Here is a 24430-nt window from a genome sequence, read left to right on the forward strand (position 1 = left end):
TTTGCCTTTATTCCAAAGTGTAACACATATCTGAGGGTCCTGCTTCATGGTCTGGTGCACCCAGCCTTTGTTCCCTGAGCAGATACAATTTTGCCCATATCTTATGAGCCATTTCAAAGATACTGTATCTACCTGGATTCTGCCAGACAGGAGCACCTGCATTTGTCTCCCCACATATCCAGGAACACATGCATCACACACAGACCCAAACCTTAGGTCAGGTCCTGGGTTGCTCCACAATCAGATTGATCTTGATCCCCCAGTTCTGACCAGCATGTCCTGAGGAGAACTCTAGAGCTTAGAGCCAAGAATAGAATTCCTGGTAGCCTCAGTCCCATGTTGTGAATCAAGGACAACACATTTTGGTTCTAGTTTGCTGTGGGTGACAACAAATCAGCCATACCTATGGGTACTAGATTCTCTCTTCTGGGGGAGTGCAGAGCAGCTCCCAGTCCAGCCAGGGCTAGCACAAGCCCAGATGTGTGCTCTTCAGAGGAGAAGGGTGTATAAGAGGAGGATGGAGGGATACCTGGGGAAAGAGAGAATGGAAGCTGGAAGAAGAAGGCTAAGAAATCCCTGAGCTGCACAATGGTTGGCACTTGATTTTGTCACCCATCATACCTTTTGGCTGATAGCACCAAACTGCACCAGCTATATTTTGGGCAGCTACACATGCAGTGTCTCCTCTTGTGGCTCCACCGAAAGGTTCAGAGAAGACTGGGGTGGACAAGGAAGGACCTGGGTAGACAATGTCAAGCAGTCACACAATCTGTGTTGTCCAAATTCACTGCCAGACAGAGCCAATGTCCACTGCCACACTGACCCAGAAATAGCAGGCCAGGAACTCCCTTGTTCAATGCAAGACGCCCATCCTGATGCCCTCACAGGCACTGGGGTCCACACATCAGAGAAGGGCTGCCCACCTCTGTGGTTTCCATAGAACCTGCTCCTGCCCTTGTTTTGTGCTCTCCCTTATGGTGCTCAGCTCCCACATGGTGCCACAAAGAGGGGCCTGGATTTTTACGTGCTGCCTGGCACTGATCCTGTGCTTCAGCTTGCTGTGCACAATACCAGTTCAAGTGACTCCCCTCAGGCTCAGGGAGTAAGGGAGGCCACACTCCCAGTTATATTGCTGACACATGTTAAAGGGGGGCCAAGAGATGCTATTGTCCTGGACTTTCAGCCCGGGAATGATGCCAATCAGAAGGTGGTCACAGCAGCAAGCAGGGGAACGGCACATCTGCTGCTTGGAGAACCATGATCCAGTGTCGATGTCCGCTCCCGGCCGGCAGGAAGGACACACGACAAAGTCTGGTAGTGGACAACCTTTTCTTTTTATTTTCCTTCTCCGTACAGCCTGCCCTGGGTTCTCCCAGCTGAAGCCTCCTCTGGTCCGCTCCCCGCGGCTCCTTTTGTGCTTCAGTCTGCCCCAAAGCCTCTACCGGTCCGCTCTCCGCGGCTCCTTTTGGGCTTTTACTTCTGGGCTTCTACCTGGCTTCTTCTTCCGCCCAGGGGTGGCACCGGTATATATACGGGTACAGTGTCCAATCATGTTAAAGTAAGCAAGGCAAGCTGATTGGCTAACATCATCAGTTGCCAGGCAGACTATATTGTTGAGCGGGTTGTTTACGCGGTAAGCAGGAAACTAACATATTCGATGGGAGGGGTAATCTACCTCAGGCCTCACTCTTTACTACAGGCCTCACGTCCGCCAAGTGAGGCGACCGGGCTCGGGGCTGCGGCTCCCAACATCTCCCCCTTTTTTATTTTTTATGAATGTGCGCATCGTAGCCCTTCCTGGACTGGGTGCAGAGGCTTATGCCCTATGCGTAGGCCCACCGTAGGTCCTTGGCTTAGACCCTGGTCGGCCATGCCATGGTCTGCCAAGGCCCTGAGGCCCTCGTCCTTTTTCTAGGGCCAGGCACAAACTGGACGGAACCTGGATGCACACAAGCTTGCACTCATTTCCTCTCCGTAAAGAAATCCCCTCGGAGAGAAATTTAGACCTGGGCAGCATCTAACAGTCCAGCGGCTTACGTGCAGGATGGGGTAGGGCCTGGCTTAGGTCGAGTCATGCTGGGGAGGCACGCTCTTACCCGTCATTGACTCACCTACCCTGCTGTGTATTGTCACCTTATGGAGGAGAATGAGGGATGCCCGCCATATCTAGACTCAGTCGTGGGCCAATTGTGCAAGCCATGCATATGCCTGAGGATCTTCTTGTCCATTTCGGGCTACCGCTATTTCTATTCATCTTATTGGTTGGTCTGTGATGGATCTCCAGTAGGGCAGGTCTGATCTTCAGTCGAGGGCTTTGTTGCCCGTGTCAGTCTCTCCGGTATCCACAGTGGTTCTCGTCCCGGTTCCTGTGGGAAAACACAAACCGCGCCTCGGTTCCAGCTGACCACTGGATCCGGGCCCATCCATTGTCCTGTCATAGATAACCGCGCCTTTGGAGGCAGGCCTTGGCTTACTCCCCCTTTTTGTTTTTTATTTTTTATTTTTTATTTTTATCTTTTTCGTTTTTTTTTTTTTTTTTTTTTTTTATTGGTACCAGGGATCGAACTGGCGATTGCCTGCTTACAAGGCAGGCGCGTATGCCGCTAAGCTAAACCTCCAGCCCCCATTTCCTCGACCGGCGTTTTTCTCAGCCTGCTCGGCAGAGAACTCTGTGTACCAGGCTCGCCAATCCAGGTAACTACCCGAGGGCAGACACGCCTTTGCCAGCTGAATCCAGTCCGCGGGGGTGAGGGGCCCAGAAGACAGATTCTCCAGCATGGCAATGGTGTAAGGCGCAGTTGGCCCAAAGGTTGTAACTGCATTTTTAAGTTCTCTAATCTGCTTTATCTCAAAAGGCTCCCATGCATTGCGTCCCTGGCCCATAGCTACTTGTACAGGAAATATCCCGTAGGGGCCACTATCTATCCCAGGTGGATGTACCTCATGAGACAAGCGTCCCCCCTGCCAAAGCCGCCTGTAAAAATACCGACCCGCCGGCGGTGGAGCATAAGACAGCGGCCGTGATTGGGCGGAAAATGGGGGCCCGTGCATCACTTCCTGTTCTGGCGAAAGGGGAGAGAGCTCCCAGGCGGCCGCCTCGTGGCGAGGGATCGCCTCCCTCTCGCGCCGGGGAGCGCTCAGGAGCTCTCTACTCCTCCGCAGACCAGGTTGAGCAGAGCGCAATTCGCGGGGCAACGCTGGAAAAGAACCCTGCGACTCCTTATTGAGCGATTTAGGCTCCTGACAGCTGGTCTCTTTGGCCTCCTTGCCATTCAACTTTCCCTCGTCCTCGGAGTCAGACGACTCCGAGGCTAGAGCCCCGTCCTCCTCCTTAGCATCCTTGTTCCCCTTGACAGACACCTCTCGGGAGCTCCCTGACTGGGCCTGCTCAGATACCCTGCGTACTTTTGTAAGCTCTTGAGAGCTTTCTCCACAACCACCCTCGCTCTTAGTGTTGCTACCTAACATGTTTCCCATCTTTTAATATGTTACTCACCGCGTGAGGCCCAAGGAATCCGCCACTTACGCGTGAGCCTGAGGGGAGTCTAAAAGCCCTGTAGGTGCGCGCCACCCAGAGCCCAGGCTTATCCCCAACTCACCTGTCTCGCAGCTCTGTACTGGAGCGTTGTCCACTTCCACGTCGCGGGGGTGATCAGTCCCCGTACGGGCCACCAAATGTCGATGTCCGCTCCCGGCCGGCAGGAAGGACACACGACAAAGTCTGGTAGTGGACAACCTTTTCTTTTTATTTTCCTTCTCCGTACAGCCTGCCCTGGGTTCTCCCAGCTGAAGCCTCCTCTGGTCCGCTCCCCGCGGCTCCTTTTGTGCTTCAGTCTGCCCCAAAGCCTCTACCGGTCCGCTCTCCGCGGCTCCTTTTGGGCTTTTACTTCTGGGCTTCTACCTGGCTTCTTCTTCCGCCCAGGGGTGGCACCGGTATATATACGGGTACAGTGTCCAATCATGTTAAAGTAAGCAAGGCAAGCTGATTGGCTAACATCATCAGTTGCCAGGCAGACTATATTGTTGAGCGGGTTGTTTACGCGGTAAGCAGGAAACTAACATATTCGATGGGAGGGGTAATCTACCTCAGGCCTCACTCTTTACTACAGGCCTCACGTCCGCCAAGTGAGGCGACCGGGCTCAGGGCTGCGGCTCCCAACAATCCAGTCCAGGTTAGGACAGCTGAGACCCTCAGTAACCTGTGCAGCACAGGGGCAGGATGGAAGTGAGGCAAATGTCATCACAGGGCTTAGGAAATGATGCCAGGGAAGAAGAATGAAACAGTCTCCTCTCAAAAGATGTAATCACCAGGGATTTGGGCTTTAGTTAGTCATCAATGCCATGGATCAGGGCACAAGGCGTTTGGGTTTGTTCACAGTGTCTGAGGTATGACAGTCCTAGCAGGCACTTGGTAACAATGACCAAAGAGGATGAAGTTGCCTCAATGGACAATTCAGCCAAAAACAACCTCCAACCCTCCCAGTTTACTGGTGGCCCAGAAGGAGACATACCCAAATCACTTAGCTGCTATCCAGGAGGGGGTAGGGTTAAGCATTCATTCTTTGGGAAGGTGAGGGTTAAGGAAAATACTACTAGTAACTGCAAACACCCCTTTAAATTGTTTACTTATTTCAGATGACATCCTCAAGGTAATGAGAACCACAGAAGTCACTGCTTTAGGCTGAGGACTTCACTCAGCAGCTTCAGCACCTGCTTAGAAAATGCAAGGTTGCGAGTTTGATCCATGCTACTGAAAAAACCAAAAAATAAGAAATTACTTTAAATCAACCAAAAGAGCACACACACACACACACACACACACACACACACACACTCTCTCTCTCTCTCTCTCTTGTAAGTCATCTAGAGTAAACAGTTTTTGTTACAATCACCCTATGAAACTTGCACAGTTGTGCACAGCAACAATTCCCATACTGTAGGAATCTGAGACAGGAATATCAGAAGTTCAAGCCTAGGCTGAAGAATAAGAAAAGTCAAAAAAAATGGAGAGACAGTGAGACAGAGACAGAGACAGAGTTAGAAAGAGCAAGGAAGAAGCAAGACTCATAAGGCCATGAGTTCATAAGGCCAGTGAATGAGAGAGAGAGAGAGAAAGAGAGAGAGAGAGAAAGAGAGAGAGAAAGAGAGAGAGAGAGAAAGAGAGAGAGAGAGAGAGAGAAGTTAAACAGAAAAAAGCTATGCACACATTATAATACCCAAATCTCTACTCAGAAGTGTTCTAATCCACCGTTTGTTTAGTTTAGGTTTGTCTTTTTGAAACAAGGTCTCACTTTGCAGTTCAGGCTAGACTTGAGCTCACTGTGTAACCTAGGTTGGTCTCAAACTTTCAAGAATCCTGACTCAGCCTCTTGAGTGCTGGGATTACAGGTCTGCACCACCATGCCCTGCTTCCACTATTTTTTTTAAAACCCAGGCTTCAGAAAGTTTTGCTAGAGGGAGACACACAATGCACTCAAGCGTGGAATGTGGGTGCTCAAGAGATGAGGCACCTAATCCACCAGTTTTGATGCACAGTGCACAACGCAGCATGATCTATAATGTGATTCCAGGAGAACAGGAAAGTGTCTCCCTCTAGAGGTGAGGACCAGTCCTCCCCATATGGGTATGATAGGTCTCTCCAGTACAATCCAGCTGCCCTTGAGTTGGGGAGGCAGTTTTGACAGTTACCCTAGCACCTCTCTTCAATTGCCAATAGTCATGAATCTGTCTTCACTTTGCTATTCTCTGACAATGTATGCTTTTGGCATTGAACACTGCAGGGTGCACCCCCAACGCTGTTCCTTTAGTAGTTATGAAACAGTGTCAGCAAAACAAAGGGCCAGAGATATGGACTACTGAACATTTATCATGATTGTCAAGACTCTTTTGAGAGATGAGCCTTCCATAATCCTGCCTCATGGTCTAGGAACAATGAACCTACCAGGTTGATGGCCAGGTGCAAGGAAAGCAATTGGCAGCCTGAATTTCTGAAGATGCAGGCAGATGCCAACCAATGATGATTCTGCTCTCAGTCAAATATTTACCAGTCAGGAGGTCATTTAGCCACTAGTCCATGAAATTAGTGCCCTCTGGAAGAGCATGGGGTGGGATGCAGCTGCCTCCCTTGTCTGTGGCCTGAGGCTCAGAACAGAAAGTGAGGTTCCCTGACATCTGCCAGGTCTCTCTGCCTGTCCATGGGAGCCTGGCAGGAAGTGAAAGGGTGCAGAGTAACCTCCCTGGGCACACACTCTACCTCCCTCCCAAACCTTGACCACATACTGGAATCCACAGTGTCTTGTGCCTGGGACCCACCACACCCTGCCTGACATGGGGTTCATGCTCCAGGTGACAGAATATGGTCCCCTAGGGTATGGTTCCCAATGAGCCCAGCTTCCATAGATGCCTCTGTCTTTTGGGGCCCAGGTTCAACCCTCCCCTGTTGGAACCTTCATTAAGTGCTGCTCTGTTATTCTGAGACTGTGAGGCAGCTGCAACACAGACAGTCATGACCTTGGCCATGACCAAGTGCTAGGTCACAGGTTTGAGCAGCCATAGAGAGCACATTTTGAGAGGATCACATGCAGTGTCTGGGTCACTGACCCCAACATTATATTCTGTGCACCCAGGAGGAGGGGGCTTCCTTCCTGTGTAGACAGAGCCTTGTGGTGGGGAAGAAGCCACTGCCCAGCTCCTGGCTGCAGACCACATCATAGTGTTCTTTTTTGCTCTGCATAGCTCCCATGGAGCATGAAGCTCACTCTCTGAATGGAATTTTCCCACTAATAATCAACCCCAAACACATGAGGAGTCTGACTTTGACAGAAGCTTACTTTTTGGAGCTGAGCAGCCCTGAGCCTGGATTCTTTGGTGTGGGATTTCATCAGTCCAGGTTCACCATGATCTCACAGGTCAAAGGCCCCATCTCAGACAGCACAAGGCTTGAAAGGTGGCCTGTGAGACACAAGGTCAAGAGCAGGTCTCTATTTACACTGGGCCAGCACTGCTCCTTTGGGTATCAGATGCATAGTCTATAAGGGAAATGGGTTACACTCAGCTGAATTCAGCAATGTGAGCAAGAATTCCTGAGGATGAGAGCATGGGAACATATAGCAGGCTAGGTCTCTTGTGTGCTGTCTTAGTTACTTTTCTCTTGCTGGTGAGGCAAAATACCAGGCACCCAAATTTAAAAAGGGGAGGGTGTTTTAGTTCACAGTTTGGAGAGGTTTCAGTCCATTACCTGCTGGCTTCAAGGCAGGGTGGGACATGACAGAGGGCAACAGTCCATGGCAGTGGAAAACAGTAAAAACAGGTGAGGAGGGGAGACGAAGTCTCCTTCCATCCCTTACAATTTAAGCAGGTACCAACCCTAGGGCAGGTGTTCCACAAACACCCTTAATCTCAGCATTAGACCATGAATACATCACAAGCTTAGTTTCAGCAACTTTTGAAAAAACCATTCTCCTGTGACTACATGAGGCTTTGGGGGTACAACCAGATGCAAAATGTAATGTGTGCAATATGTACTACCAGTGAGAGACGGTACAGCCTTCTGACCTGGCTCTAATGCAGAAACTTGAATCCAGAAGCTAGGGACTCACTGCTTAATTTCTAAAGAACCTTCCTGTGTACATAAGAAGCTCTGTTACCCAAGTGCTCACTCAAGTGGCCATGAGTCCCCAGCAGGAAACAGGAATAGAGATGGGTTTTTTCAGGCCTCAGATGCAAAGCAGAGGCCAGGCAACCCAGGTAGAGGGAGATTCACTAGGGCTCTGGAGGCTACATGGGGGCTGATAAGTGAGCTTGAGCTGGTCTAGGGTTTCGGTAACCACAGGGTGAGAATAAATTCTAGATGGGGAGGGGAAGGTGCGCGAGATCAGCTGAAGGACCTAGCCTGGCTTCCCCACCAGGCCAGCAAGCCCCAGGTGCTGTCTGAAAGGCTGCCATGGGGAACTGTACTAAAGGACTTGGTTCATCACATGGCTGGTGGCTTCTGTGCTGTCACTAGAAAGGTGAATCCTTTCCCACTTAGGCAATCCCAAAACAGACAAAGTGAGACCTCCTGGTTTCTGTCCTGGCTGGCTGGTGGCTTTGAGGGCTTCCTGGATCATAAATGCTGGTGAACACACCTTAGTGACTATCTGCTCTGTGGGCCTGGGTGTCCCTTTCATCCCTACCATGGGGGAGCAGGGTTATGAAACAGGGCATGGCCCCTCCCAGCTCACTGTGCAGGGCAGACCCTGTAGCTCTATGTGCAGCCTGTGCTTCCAGAAGCTGCCATGTCTCTGTACGCTATACTCAGAACTCTGGGAGGCTGTAGGTGAGTCCTAATGGCCCCATTCTCTGCTTGTCTGAGATCTCAGAAGCTTCTTGCACACTACTAGTCACTGCACCAACAGTGCTGCCCCAGACATCAGCCTGGAGCAGGTCCCTGCAGGGCTGCAATCCACATACCTGTACCACAGTGGGGCCTTGCAATAACAACAGATGCCAGCAGGGGGAGAGAGTGAGCTAAGGGGATTCTGTAATGAGGCCCAAAGAGGACAGGGGATATTCAGGGTCAGATTACATTTTCAGCACTTCCCTCAAGGGCGTGTAAACAGCAGGCCTGTGGTCATGTCCCCAAAGGAAACTGGGGTCTAATTCTTCTACTATCACCTCCTCTCTGCTCAGCCAACTCGGCCAGGTGCCAGGTCACTGTCCACACATTAGTGGGAGCCTCAGAATAGGGACGTGGACACTAAGTCACTTCACCTGCTGTCATGATTTACTTCTGCTGTTTTAGTTAACTGTAACGCCTGGGCCCATTTACCCCTTTGGCACTGGTGTGACTGAGCTTCTACCCTGTCCCCAGCTCTGACACATCATCACATCAGCAGGGGTGCACTCACCCAAAACCTAGGCCCTTGCTACTTTGTCCATGTCTCAGGGAAAATATCCAGGCCCTCAGGTCAGAGGTTGAGGCCCCACTAGGCTAAATGACATTGTACCAGGAGAGAGTGAACACAGCCACTCAGCCTTTCATGGCTAAGGAAACTGGACCCAATTTCTTCAGAAGCACCACAGGGAAGTACCCTGTGTGTCATCATACACAGTTCCCCACTCCCACACCCAGGACAAGCCTGTTTTCTCATCTCCAGAATATGTGGTTGTCATAGGCCACGTGAGATGATACTCTTCATGTAAGGAGCTAATGACTTATTTGCTCAGAACTGATCTGAAAATGCTATTATTTCTAACTGCTCCTTATGAAATTTAACCTTTGAGTATCACTACAGCTTCCAACACTCACGGTGGGGCATGGCTGGGCCAGTAACTTCAGGCTTCCCACTGTCTCATCACAGACTGGAAATCAGTCAGTGGAGAACCTGGCAGTGGTCTGCACAGTGAGGGTGACACAGGCAAAAGGGCTGAACAGCCTGATGGAACCCCTGGAGCAGGCCTTTCTGTACAGCTGCCGTATCCAAAGCTGTTCCTTTCCAGGTTGCTCAAGGGCCAAAATTTCCACCCCATAGGCCCTGATGATGGGAAGGAGAGTTTGCTCTCAGGTGCACAATGTGACTCAGCCACCTAGAGCTGAGTCTTTGAAATGTGTTTATCTTTCAGCCTCAGTTCACTGAGAATTGAGAATTGCACCCAGTAGCAGTACAATTCTCAGAACAGTGAATTGCACCTAAGGCCAATCTTACAGGGTCCCTATGGAACAAAATGCGGTTTCCAGGCAATTGCTGACCCCAGCCAAGGCTCTGTGGAAGCCCTGTTGAGTAGCCATGTTTATTCTCCATTGAGCTGCTCTCGCCATGGTAAAGGTTTGTTTCTCCTTCACTGATCCCTACACTGAATAAACATTCTCTCTTCATTGTAGAGGAGATTGGAGAGTTGCTCTATGGGCTTTGGGATGTATTATTCAGAGACAGATTCTCTGGGGACTGGCAGAGGCATCAGCCCCTTTTAGACATCAGGGCAGGAACCACTTGGTACCATGAGTACATGAATATACATGGAGCTACACCATGCACAGACACTTTTCCAGGCACTGACCATGATCCAATGACCAGGAAATATGTATCTACTCCCCTCTTGACCCTCCACACTAGTGGGGGCTACCCTGAATGCAGATCATGTATCACTGACATTATGGTACATGAGACCCCCTCTTGGCTTCCCTAGACAAGGATGCACAACAGTGGAAGAGGAGCCCAGAGGAAGCACAGAGTACTTGGTGGCAAGTCACTGCACAATCTAACAAATGAGGAAAGGTGTAACAGGACACATCCCTCTGTCCCCTCACTTCTCACATGTTTATGGAAGACAACCCCTGTTCCAGAGCAGACATTTTCCATCCCCCCATGAAGGCAACATGCCACTGGGGAGCTCTAGACAGATGTGTGTACAGCTTCCCTGAAAAAGGGAGAGATGGTCACCCCAGTGTCCACAGACTCTCCCATGGAGTCATCTGTCAGTCTCTCAGGGATGTCTAGGCCAGCCCTGCTTCACTGGTGGTGGAGATAGAGTGAACTGGGCTCTCCACTGCTGGAGCAGCAGGCAGGTGTTGAACTCAGCAGGTTGCCTTGGGTGAGCAGTTTGGGAGGGAGGACCAGACCTCACACTCAGCTCCCCACACCTGTCTCCTCCAGAACCACAGCCCTGCTTCTTAGCTCTAAGCAGCAGCTGCAAACCCACATGGACCCTCCAATGCAACTCCACTTCTCTGAGCTGGAGAACTGTGAACACAATGAGGCAGAAACAAGGGTGAGAAGGACTGGGTATAGGCTTGAGGGTATGTGAGGAGGACAAGGCTAAGGGACCACCCTGCAACTCTGAGACACAGCAGTCAGTGGGTGGATGCAGTGTGGGAAACTTCCTGATAGTGGATTTTTGCACAGAGCTGTCTCTAACAGGCACTGGGAAGTTTGTTTGCTCTGTAAGGAACATGGGAAATTGATGATCTTTCCTCCTTTTGCTGTTGAAGGGTCGGCTGGACACCAAGCTCAAGGAACAGCTGAAGAGTTTGTACCTGATTCAGCTCCAGTGCCTTCATCAGCTCTGGGACCACGGGAAGAGGCTGCACCAGGAAGCCCATCTCTGTCAGCTCAGATGTATGATTAACAGTGGCTTCACAGCCGGTGTCAGCTCCTCCACTGAGGCCAGCTCCTGCTGAAAACCTGACTTTCCCATCTCCTCCACTATTTTTTTCCATTTTCTTGCACTTACCTCTATACTCTTTTTAAATATTATGGCTTGAATTAATTTTAAACAAATTATAGGATTTCATTCATTTTAATTAAAATCCTCAGGGAAGTGGCACTATCACATTCTCAATGTGTACAGCCTTCATTTCTGCCCAGTTCCAGAATGTTTCCCCCAACTTCATTCCCATTTGGACACCATTCCCTCTCTTCCCTGCCATCCCAGCCACCACTAATCTTTCTGCCTCTGTGATTTATTACCCCAGGTTTTCACATCAGTGCATCACAGCTCTGTTTGGCCTATCCATACTGGAAGAGATTAACTGATATTTGTCTTTGATAAAGGGGACTATCCTAGATAGACTATAGGATATAAGTAAAAATTCAATACATTCATCTTTGAGGTTGGAATTACCTTTCCATTTGTTTTGTGAGATACGAGATGAACTCTTACAATTCAAAAGGGGATCTGCTCATATGGCCCACAAGTGTATAATATACACAGTATCCCACTGCAGATACATTCAGGGACACAGCACTGAGATGTGCTGTGTCCCCATTTGACTTCAGGTTTTAAGGCAGGTGGGGAAGAGAAGTGGGGAGAAAATGGAGGGGCAGAGCAGAGCCCTTTCCCTCAGCTCCCATCAGACCTCTACACAGGTCCCTGGACATTGTTTAGATAAGCATAGAGGTTTCTTCCACACAGAGAGCTACACAACAACAACACAAAAAATAAAGAAAATGCTGCATAACTTCTTAACTTTCCTTTCAGGATTGTTGTTCACAGCACTGCTAGAAGCAGAAAGGAACTGGGACCCTCCCTACCCTGCAGGTAGATGGTGAGGGGGCCAGTGTGGGCCATGGGAACCAGGGGAAGCTGCAGGGATGCTGAGCTCAGTCTCTCTGTGCCAACAGGGAAAGAGACCAAGGAATCTGGTCATGAAATAACCATGGATGCAAGATGGATGTGTGTGAGAAAGGTCTCAGTTTTTACAATGAAATGTGTCTGACATCAATGTGCATACACAGGATACACTGCACGCTGGACCAAAGAGGGCTGGTGTGGCTCTGCTCCCAGAACTCCTTCCTGAAGGCCCTAGGCCCCTTGGGTGACTCAGGGAAACACTGTATGAGAAGGTCAGCCTGTTACAGAGCCCACCTTGACAGAATGTCTTCCACCCAGGTACAGATTTCAACTGCCACATGTGGACTCACCACAGTTATGGAGCAGGACAGATGTTTACAGGGAGCAAATCAGGAGATGGGGACACTGCAGGCAGGCCAGAGTATGAAGCCAGAAATAAGATACGGGCACCTGACCAGCTCCAGTTTCCTGCAGCAGTAAACTCCCGACAAGAACAGTGTGCATTAAAGACTAAGTAAGTGAAAGGAGTTACTGGCAAAAATATATAAAATACAAAAATAAATGGCTGCATCCCCAAGTAAAATGAGACGTGACCCTTAGTGGGAATGTGGTCTCCTTTGGTGTCACTGACCCACACCCATAAGGAACAAACACACTGATAAACAGAGCAAAAATTAATATAGGCAATGGGTCAATAATCAAAACTCATCAATAACAACAACAAAACCAGGATAAGGCAAATGACCCAGTGAATTTTTTCAAGTGTATAATAAAAAATAAATAATAATCATTTTTGGATTCTTCCAGGAATTTGAAAGGAAAAATCCAACACCAACTTCTTTTAGATGACAAAGTCACCCTGACAATGAAGCCAGAAAATAATGTATTGAAAAATAAAATAAAACAAAATAAATGAAAGCACCCTACTGACCAATATTCCTAATGAACATAAGCAAGATTATTCAGCTAAATTTGCCAGCACATGCAACAGTTAAGCACCATGATCAACACTCGGCTCAATCTCAGTGATGCAAGAACTGTCCCACTGTAAATCCATTCAGTGTCACTTGTCACTCTCACAGAATGAGACAGAAGTAACCTCTCAATAGATTTGGAAAAATAGCTTTGAAAAATACTGAGTTACAACATTTTCTCATTGTAAGAACTACCCACACACCATGCATTGGGATAATGGACCTCAGCACATCAAAGATCATGCATGAGAAGCCCATCCCTGATGTTGTGCTCACAGGCAGATAAGCAGCAAAATTTTCTTCTCAGATCAGGAACCAGACAAGGCTTGCAATGCCTTTCAACACAGTATTCCAAGTCCTATCCCTAGAGTTTACTCAAGAATAAGAAATCAATGGCTTCCATACCAGAAAGGAAGAATTAAGCATGGTCTCTGTTTCCTGAGGACACAGCCTTTCATATAAGAAACTTACATCTCACTGAAAACCTTTTAGAACAAATTCACAAATCATATAGCGTGCAGGTTACAAGATCCACATGTCTTAAACAATTCATATCTATGTGCTTCAAACAAACTGCAGCCTCAAATACAAAGAACACAATTCACTTCATAATTCATCAAATAGAATTAACACTTAGGATAAATTTAATGAAATCACCTGTTGTTTAAAATGTGTAGAAATTGATGCAATCAGTGAAATAGCACTAACAGAAGAAAACACATAGCATGATGGTGGATAGGAAGAATTCATGTTGTTACAATATATGTGCATCCCAGAGCAACCAGCCATTCAAAGCATTCCTGTCAAAAATACCACTGATATTTTCCTAGAAATCAAAAAATCAATATAAAAATTCACAAAGAAGTACAACATCCTCTAGCCATGTAAAGAACATTAAACTTAGAAGTACCAAAATCCCTGCTGTCAAGGTATATTTTAAAGAGATAGCAGTCCAAAAGGTCTTATACTGCAATAGGACCGCAGATTAAAATGATTAGTCCAGATAAAAAAGTACTCATAGAATCACCAGGAATTTGGTATTGTATCTTGCTTCCATTCCTGTCCTTTCCTACATTTTCTTTTTCTTTTTCTGGTCAGGGACTCCCCCTGTCTCTCTGGCCTGAGCTGAAATCAGAGTGTGTTGCAGGCTTGTCTGGAACTCCCAGGAATCCTGCTGCCTCAGTGGCCTGAATGCTGACATGACAGGCATTTTCACCGATCCCTGCACAGCCAATGAGTTTTTAAGAACACCATGATGAAACCACATCTGGTGGTGTGGCTTGTAAGCTTACCACTCTGGAAAACTAAAACAGGAACATCATAAATTCAAGGAGAGACTCACCAACTTAGCAACTTATTAAGAAACTCCTCAAAAATGAAAGACTTTTAAAAGTGGAAGGTAATGGAACTAAATACAAAACCTCTGTATTCAATTCTGGAAACTAAGTGTAAAACCAAAATCATAATCAAAACAAAAATTTTGGAAAGTAGAAGGGAAAGGCAAAAATGTTTTACCCTGGCCTGACCTTCTGGAGGGCAGTGGGCCCCAAGTAGCTTTAATGTTCACATCTTTCTTGGGAGTTGACTTCAGTCATCAATTGCCATGAGCGATCAGTGAAAAAGAGACTGTGCTTCAAAGATACCAAGCCTCAGTCCCACAGCAGAAGGCATTTGGAGTGATCTCCTGAATCCCAGGCTGACCACTGTTACAGTTAAAAGCAGTGACTCTACTAATATTGTTAATGGGATTTTGAGTCTTACTCACTATGAAAGAAACTGTGTATTAGGAATGTAGGAGATAGCTTAACTAGATAAATTCTTTCTACAAAGAGTCTAAAGATCAAAGCCAAGTATTTTATTCCACGAATACACAAAATTACTGCCAATTGTCAACTCAAGATAATGTTCACCTGTAATTCCAGCCCTCTGGGAGTGAGAGGAAGGATGAGGAAGGGTTTAACTCTAGCCTGGGAAACTCAGAGAACTGGTGAGACCATGTCTTAAAATCTTTTTTAAAAACTTACAAAAGTATGAAATTATTGATCATTAAGAAATCCTGGAAATCACTGTGCAAGGTACTTTAACCACTGTTATTCTACAATTATTTTTATCTTTCCATAGACTTAAAAAGAGTATCTTTTATATGGTCCTTAGTTTTATTTTAAAAAATAGCAATTGCTTGATCAACTTCTGATTCTATATATAAATTTAGGAAATGAAAAAAAGCAATGATCACATTCTCTTCATACTGAACTACACAAATCTTAAGAAGATATATCCAGTAGCATATCTACAGTCATCTCAGTAAAACATTCAAAAAAATTTAAACAATGCAAACTTGGTAACACATCAATGTCTACATGATGGGAAACTTTGTGCTACATGTGCTGACTAAAGTACACTTGTTAGAAAAACTCACATATGTTTTTATTCTGAATTCACAGTCAATATTTGACTTTGTATTTTTGTTATTTTCCCTCTTCTTTCTTCCTCTCTTTCTTTCTTTCATTCTTTGTTTGAGACAGGGTTCTGCTATGCAGTTGAGGCTGGCCTTGATCTTCCCTTGTAGCCCAGGATGACCTCAAACTTACAACAATCCCCTGCCTCAACCTTTGAGTACTGGAATGACATGTGTGTACCAACATTGCTGACTGTGTTTTACTTTTTAAATTTTCTCCAAAAAATACTTACTCAGAGTTTTGTGATATTCTTATATTTTCTCAGGTTGATTATACAAAATCAAATCAGAAGCCACAGAAAATACAGTTTCAAAATCCTCACCAACATCTAACATAATGTAAAATAACATAGCATAGCACAGTATACCATAATAAAACAAATCAAAATAAAATGAAAAGCAACCACCTAACTCTGCTAAACAACTGTTTCCAATGATATTTTAAGAATTTGTAAGTTAGCCATAAACCAGCAATATGATCCAGTAAATTCACATTTAAGTAGTTTTTCTTTAAAAGTCTGCATTGACTCAAGCCCATGTATAGGAATGGCTATGGCAGCTCATTTTCATGGGTTGACACAGAAACAGAAGAAATAGCCATCAGCAGATGGGTGAGGGGTGCATGAACAAGTCACAGCTGGTTTTTTTCAGCCCCCCAATGGCATGTGGTGGCAGCACACTGGGAGCCCAGCATGGAGACACTGCTTGAAGGAGACCAACCAAAGAGCATTGCGCCTGATCAGCCTCAGGGCCATCACCTCTAGGAAATGTAAACTACCTAGCAGGGACACAAAGCCCATGGTCTATTTGGGATGGGAGGACAGGAAGTCATACCAGTTGCTATGAGGCAAGTTCCCCAGGAGGCATGTGCATGTGTCTTTCCTCAGCATGGGGTGATGATGTCCATGGCCTTGGAAAGCCAGCCCTTTCAATCACCACCTGCTGACCCCTCCACAGGATGTCAGAGTGCGGAACACTACTGTGTGTGGTCGAGTTAAACATCTAAGAATAAGTAATCATTCATATGCATATGAGAGTAAAACTTGCTAGGAATCCTCACCTAGACATGTGGGGGTTATAACATGAAACGTTCACATCCTTTGGGAAAATTATTATGGGTATTCTGGGAAGTTCTCCATACAGTCTAATGGAATTGAAATGAAACTAACATGAAGCGAGGAAAGAATCTCATCTTAAATTTGACAGATCTCTAAGTGAAACCTAATTCTCAATGAAAAGAACTTTTGGATGGAAATGTACACTTGGCACCCAACCTGCCACATCTGAGGCATCTACATGTTGGTTGTATTAAAAATTTCAAAGTGAAGAAAAGTGTAAAACCACACTCAATTTTCTAGTTTTTCACTTGCCGTTTCTAAGGAACACAATAAAAAGAAAGGGTGCATCAGTGGGGGCAGGGCAGCTATGGACCCCAGCACATGACACAACTTCCTTGGCAACAGGTCTAAACAGAACTCTGAAGGCTCTGGTCACCAGGCACCTTGTTCTGGCAACAGTTAACCTATACAGGCACTTGGTTCAACAGAGTGAAAAGTGAATATACTGTGCTGCTTTCCAAGGCCTTGAAGCCCCAGCCTCAAGATCCCACATGGGAAAACCTCATGGGAATGAAGGAAAGGATGGTTCACTGGGCCAAGATGCTACAGGATGCTTACCAGGAACTGCCCAAATGTCAAGGGCAGCATAGGCTTCCCAAGAGACCAGAGACAAGAGAGATCCCAGGACAGGTGTCCCTAGGCTCGGCCACCTGCCACTCAGAGACACCAAGTACAGGACAGGTACATTAAGGCCTGACCACCTCTGTGAGTTCTCCTAAACATTTCCAATTCTAAATCATCAGTGAAAGGGCTCTGAGGACCAAGGGCAGATGCTCTGCAGAAGGGGCAGGTGCTGGGACACATGAGCCTGTGCTCCTGTCATGTTCCCACCCAGGACAAGGCAGCCTCGAGGAGAAGGGCAGACCTCATGTTTATCCACAGCCTCCAGAGTCATCTCTTGTCCTCCTGGGTAGACATCTCGTACACATCTGTCTGTCTTTAAGGAACATAAGATTATCTGGGTTCACAAAGTGAAACCTGTGGTGTCTGATTCTCAGGCTTCCTGTTGGTAGCTGGGCACTGCCCCATTTGAGCTGCATACAGAATATCAGCATGGAGATGGACCCTGGAACCTGTGTGCCACATCCCTGATTCAGACATGGTACCCACAGTAACAACATGTATCGGCTCTGGTGCAGGGTGTGTGAGCAGAAGTGACTGTATGGAGACCCCCAGATGACTGAGAGGAACTTTGTGTCAGATCAATCCTTCCAGCACCTCCCTCCAGGGCTTTTCAAACACTGGGCCCATGGTCCTGCTCCAAAGGAATCTTGACTCCAAGTGCTCAACTACCATATACTCTCAACTCTGTCTCTACCTTGTCACAGGCAAGGTCACTGTACACATATCAGTGGGAGCAGGAGAAAGGGGACAGATGAAGGTCATTTCATTTCTTGTCATGATTGAATTCTGCCATTGCACCTTATTGTCAGTCCTGGGCCTGGTGTCCAAGGACAATTAGTGAGCTGTCTTTCCCCTGCTGTCTCCAGCTCTTACACAGCATCATCTTGCTAGAGATGTGCTCACCTCAAATGTCATCCACTCTGTCCATTTCTCTGGCACTTGTCTCATGGGAATTTTCAGGCTCTGCAATTATTATTGCAGGAGCATCTGGGCAAAATGAGTACAAGAAGAGATCAGTGAACACAGCTGCTCAGCCTCCCATGGCAATGGAAGAGGAACTTAATTCCTTCCTGGGAACTTTTCATCAGAAAACTGAGAATATTCTGTGGTGTCTCATTAATGGACCTGGGCATCCAGAATGAGCCTCCTTTTCTCATCTCTAAAATGGGGGGCTGTCTTAGGGCTCATAGCTTTTTTCATGTATAAACTTCTTTTCAACCTCTCTATCAAGGTGATCTGAGCATACTAGTATTCCTAAGTGTGCCTATTGAAATGTAACTTTTAATATGAGAATTCCTTTTCTGCAAGGACCATCCTGTGAGCCCATTACCACGAGCCTCTGTGGACCAATTGGAGTGTGGGCTTTGCTTCATCCCCAAACCCTCCTGAGAAGCCACATGCAGGACACAAATTTCATATCCAGCCACAGTCTCACCACATTCTCAGAAGTCAGGCAGCAGAGAGCCTGGCAGAGGTCTCTACAGGAAGCAAGGTGCAGGCAGATGGGCCTCACAGCCTGAAGGAGCCTATGGAGCTGGCCTTCTGGATAGATCCTCCAGATCTCTCCAGATCCCTGGACTCCTCCAAGGATCACATCTCTACCCCACAAGCACCAAGGCTGAGAAGGGGAGTTCTCACCTTAGCAGCCCAGTGGGACTTGGCCACCTTTGGATTCAGGTCCTGGCCATATGCAAGGGCCTCAAACAACCCTAGTTTACAATGCTGAATGGGTGGGGTCTGAGTGGATTCCAACATTTGGGTAACTAAGGATGAAATGGGGGCTCGATGCCAAGTGTGGCCTTGGCCCCATGAAGACCTACTGTGGAGGCTGTGATGATTCTGAAGGATGATCTTCCATCTGATTCACTGACTAATACTTGGTGGTTGCAGTTCTGTTCATTGGAAAGAAGATTGGAGAGTAACTTTGTGGACTTCAGCATTTGTTCAACACAGGAAATCTTAAGAACGGCAAATTTTCCATGGCTGTCAGATGTCATGGAAGAGCAGATAGATGTCATCAACCCACAAATGTACAAGAAGACACACTGTGTACAGACACTTTTCTGGGCATCCACCATGATCCTATAAGTAGAGCCAGTGCAACCACTGCCCTTTTGAGTTTTGATGTTCTTTGGAGGCCACAGAGTCACCCTTGGCAGCAGAACAGATATTGCTCACCTCAAGGCCATTGTTCTGGTCCCCAGGCCTCCCTAGATGTGGGGACAGACCATAAACAAGGAGTTATACAGAGGCTAAGAGAACTGGGCAATGCATCACTGCCTGATCTAGAGACTGCAGCGATACAGGACAGACACTGATTGATCCCTCCCTTCTCAGATATTCATGGAGCGTCATCCCTGAGCCCTTGAGTGCAAAGACAGGGAAGATTCCACTCTCTGTGTTCACCACACTGAATTGCACTGGGGACGGGCAGGGAGAAACTGTGTCAGGATTCCCTGTACAAAGCAGAGGTATGATTCAATTGAGCAAGAACTCCCACCCACTGAGACTTCTGTCAGCCTCTAAGAGCTCCGTGGGCTGTAACTGCCCAATTATGGGTGGGTGAGGATGGGGATGGGTGTTGTACAGACTGGACAGGAAGCCCATGCACCATTCTCTACAAGTGAGCTGTGCAGACATTGTGGCAGGAAAGGCCAGGCCTCTCACTCTGCTAGCTCCCTGTCTCCCCAGGTCTTCTGTGCTTGATGCCCACTTGGAAATATATGCCCATGTGGATCCCCAGGCTGAGCTTCTACTGGAATAGCTGGAGTCTCCTGAACCACCAGAGACTGAGCCCTAACATAAGTTTCCCTGGAGTGTGGGATGTGGGCTTTTGGGAGGTGATGGCCTTGGAACTCAACAAAGTGTCCATATGCTTGGTGACCCAGGAGCATGACACACTCAGCGGTCAATGTGTGAATACAGTCAAGGAGGCTTTGTTGGGTCTGTATTGGTGCACATGGCTGCCTGGACAGGCAGTGGAAATGTTTTGCTCAGGAAGCCCATGGACAGTTGGCGATCTTTTCACTTCCTGCATCTACAGGACCAGGTTCAGCCCATGCAGAAGTTGCACCTGCAGACCTTGTGCCAGCTTCACCTGCAACTCCCTCACCAGCTGTGATCCCAGAGCAAGAGCCAGCACCTGGATTCCTTTGTCCATCAGCTGGAGATCTAAGCCTCCTGGTGCCTCCACTCAGGAGTCATCTCTTGAGGTCTACCTGTGTTCAGCTCTTGACCCACACCTTCCATTCCCCTCTTTTCCAGATTTACTTATTACTGTATTCACTGCTACGCTTATTTACCAGAGATATATTAGTGATAGAACAAACGTAAATAAAATTTAAAATTTTAATGTTGTTTAAAATAATCAGCTTGCTGGCATTCAGTGCATTCTCAATTTGAAGCTAATTTCCCTAAGGTCCACTTCCAGAATACATTCTTCAAATGTTTACACAACGGTGTTTTCTTTTCTTTCCCCTCTTGCACCATCCCAGCCACCACAGATTGTATATTCTCATAATTAACCTATGTTACATTTCCCACATCAGTGCCATAAAGTTCAATTTGGCCAGAGAATGCTGGTAATGACTTTCTAGGGTTAGAGTAAGCTTTAGGGTTTGGCTAGACTTTTAAGGTTAGGTTTGGGCTAAGCTCCCAAGTATCGTATCATTACCCACTGTATTGGTCATAAAGAAAGGACAATCAAGACAAAGCAGCACCTTGTGTTGCCAATGTCTTAGTCCTGAAATGTGTGCTCCATGCACAAAACTTTGAGAACAGTCACTGGTTGTTGGATTGTACCACTGTGCACAAGATGGGGCCTAATTTCCATTCTATGCATCACATATGCAATGGACCTATCACCAATGTAATCAGCATACATGGTATATAGGTACTAATAAAAATATACAATAATCTGTAAACAAAACACAAAGCAAGAAAATCTATTCAGACATGTGGGAAAAAAAGAGCAACTGATGAAAAACCTTACACAGGGAGGACACGCTCTAACTGGCCAGCAGTGGGTCCTTCATGCGGATGCAAACCTGTAGAGCAAAGCATCAGCTGTTCTCAATCTACATCCTTGCTAATGGAATTTCTGGGTCTAACCTTCCTATCGTAGGAATATGCACTTTTATACTTTTGTCTATGCACTACCTAACAGAGACACATAGAGAACTAACTGTGCTGAGTACCAGAGATCTACAGAAGCAGCTCAATCTTGGGGAGACAAGTGAACCCACACTGCCAATAGCTGGTGCTGACTGAGTCATGGAACAGAAAGTGAAAACCAAACACAGGAATGTCTTCTGGAGGAGCCCTCAGTCTGGCTCCCAAGTCCTGCCTTTGTAACTCTGTTCAGACCCCTGATTTCTAGCAAAGTGGTCAAAACTGCTGTCTCCTTTCTAGCCTCAGAATAAAGGCTCAAAAGGGGGTCTAAGAGTGACAGCTGGAGGTGACCCTTGCCGCTCTGTAACTGCTTTCTTTGTAGGAGAAAGCCCCTTGTCTTCCTCCTCCTTCCTCCCCTGTCACTCCCACTAACTTTTGAAGGCTGAGCTGCTGCCCAGCAGTCTGGGCAGAGATGCTCAGCAGGGCCTTCAATACACTTTTATCAACATACTTTTATATGTGACATACTGTGTCACATACAGACAGCTTTCCAGTAAATTATCATGAGATGGAAAGATGTAGTAAAAATTGACAGTTAGTTGGAAGGAACCCTGCTTTATACACCAAGATACCCACATCAATGTGGTGGTGAAGGAAATGTATGGGATTCTTGCCCCACTCCGTGGCCACTCAAAACTTGGCTGCCCCATTGCTGATCACACCCCACCACACTTGACTAAATTCTCATGGATACCAGGACTCGAACACTAGGTATGTCCCTCATGATCCAATGAGCAGGAAAGTGAGAATGCAGCAGTGCCTGGCAACTAGCTGGCCAGACAGAAAAAGAGATGACAATGGCCATGACCACCATACCTGAGGGTCAGTCACTGAGAGGTACATTATGCACAGGTGAGCCTTGGGCCATCTCCTTTCCAGGTGCTGTCCACTCCTGAGGGGCCCAGAGATATACCAATAACAGGGTGGTGACAATTCCAGGCCTTATAACATGGTCATTTGGTCTTGGGACAGAACAGAGATGTACTGTAACAGTTGGGAAGAATTTGTCCCCAGACACAGTTGGGCTTGGGCACCCTTATTTCCCTTCCTTCCAATGTGCGGTCCAGATCTCAGGGTCCTGCTTCAAGGTCTGGTGCACACAGCTTTTGTTCCCTGGCCAGATACAATTCTGCTCATCCTACAGGAGCTATTTCAGAGTTACTGTTTCTACTTGGATTGTGCCAGACAGGAGCATCTGCATTTGTCTCCCCACATATCCAGATACACATGCATCACATGGCAACTCACAGTTTAGATCAGCTCCTTAGATGCTCCACAGATTAGAGTTTCCAGACTGATTTTGAGACCTCTATTCTAAGCACCATGTCTTGAGAACTTCTAGAACTGGGAGCCAAAATTAAGGGCTCCTAGTAACCTCAATCCTAGGCCTTGGGCCAAATGCAACACAGGTTGGATTAAGCTTGTTCTAGGTGATAACCAATGCCTGTGGAAACAGGATTCTCTTTTGGACAAAAAAGGATGGGAGGAGCATAGAGCACCTCCTAGGCCAGCCAGGGCTAGCACAAGCCCAGCTGTGTGCTCTTAGAAGGAGAACAGAATATAGGAGGAGGAGGGAGGGATGCGTGAGCAATGAGGGAATGGAAGAAGGAAGAAGATTAGCAAAAGGCCCCAAATTACTCAGTGATGGACACCTGATTTTGTTAGTGAGAAATGAGGGAATGGAAGAAGGAAGAAGATTAGCAAAAGGCCCCAAATTACTCAATGATGAACATCTGACTTTGTTACCCACCAATAAATTTTGGGTGACAGCAGACATCACTGACACTGGATTTTGGGCAGCTACACATGCATGGCCTCCTCCTGTGACTCCATTCAAACATACAGTGAAGACTGGAGTGGACAAGGAGGGCCCTGTGTATACAGAGTCTCGTAGGTGAATGAAAAAAGAATGACCTTGTGGGAGGATGTCCTGGGCATGTGGCAGTGGTACACACTCTGTGTTGCCCAATGTGGCTGCCAGACATTGCCAGTGTCCACTGCCACCCTGACCCAACACCCCCAGGCAGGGATATCCCTAGCTATTCAAGAGGGCCATCCCTATATCCTGACAGACACTGGGTTCCACACATATCTGAGAAGGGCTTCCCAACTCTATGAGTTCCATAGCACCCGATCCTGCCCTTGTTTTGTGCTCTCCCTCATAGCACTCAGCTACAATGTGGTGCCACATATTAAGAACAGATGGCTTGCAGAGTACATGGGGAGCTGCCTTCAGGAGGGTTTGTGCTGGACATGGGTTCCCCCTACTATGCATTAATGCTGTGCCTGGTTTTAACACACTATGACACAGGAAAAATGAGTCCCCATGTGTTCAGAGATCAAGGGAGGCTAAGATATGCTGGCAAGTAGCTCCACTTCCATGAGAGTGGGGCCAACAGACACTATTGTCCTGGCCTCCAGCCTGGGACTGACTCATCTCAGACCATGGTCCAACCAAGCTACTGGAGAACTGCACGTCTGCTGCTAGGGGAGCTGCATTCCACTTCCAGGTCAGAACATTTGGTAACATTAATGCCCTGTGGGGTACAGAGGAGGTATAGAAGTGGGGCAAATGTCAATCACAGGGTTTAGGAAGTGATCACCAAGACACAGGCATAAAACTCAGTCTACATTCTTAAGCTGTATCCCAACAGAGAATTGGGCTTTAGGATGCAATGCATGGCTTGGAAAAGGGCACAGGGAGTTTAGTTTTGTGGGGTAGTAAAGTGCCCTGAGTCTGTGGTATGATATTTTCTCAGAGTTAGGGAGATGAGTGGTTATTTTAGTGGGTAAAATCCCCAGGGAGAAGAAACCACACAGAGCCAACATTAGCAATGGTAGTAAGCAAGCATCTTTATTACCCAGCCTGTATGTATCAGCCATCCTCAGGCATTATTTCTTGCATACTGTCATAAACTTGAGCACATTCATGGCTGTCTATGTTAACTCATGCTTATATAACTGTGTCCATGGTGTGCACATGCCAGTCAGTTGAGTGAGGTCGATACAGGTCCTCATACCTTTGGTACTGAAAC

The 24430-nt window shown here is 47.1% G+C and overlaps 1 long non-coding RNA gene across 1 annotated transcript; it reads right to left on the bottom strand.

Annotated features, from left to right (window-relative positions):
• Nucleotides 1–1315: 1315 nt before the first annotated feature.
• LOC134474638 (uncharacterized) lies at nucleotides 1316–4152 on the bottom strand. Its single transcript, XR_010045503.1, has 2 exons — nucleotides 3600–4152; nucleotides 1316–2366 (listed from the first exon to the last, which is right to left on the bottom strand). It is a non-coding gene; the product is annotated as an uncharacterized LOC134474638 (long non-coding RNA).
• Between the last annotated feature and the right edge of the window lie 20278 nt (nucleotides 4153–24430).

Source organism: Cavia porcellus, unplaced genomic scaffold (genome assembly GCF_034190915.1).
Source record: "Cavia porcellus strain 051 isolate PalLab524CR breed Dunkin Hartley unplaced genomic scaffold, mCavPor4.1 scaffold_34, whole genome shotgun sequence".
NCBI lineage: Eukaryota > Metazoa > Chordata > Mammalia > Rodentia > Caviidae > Cavia > Cavia porcellus.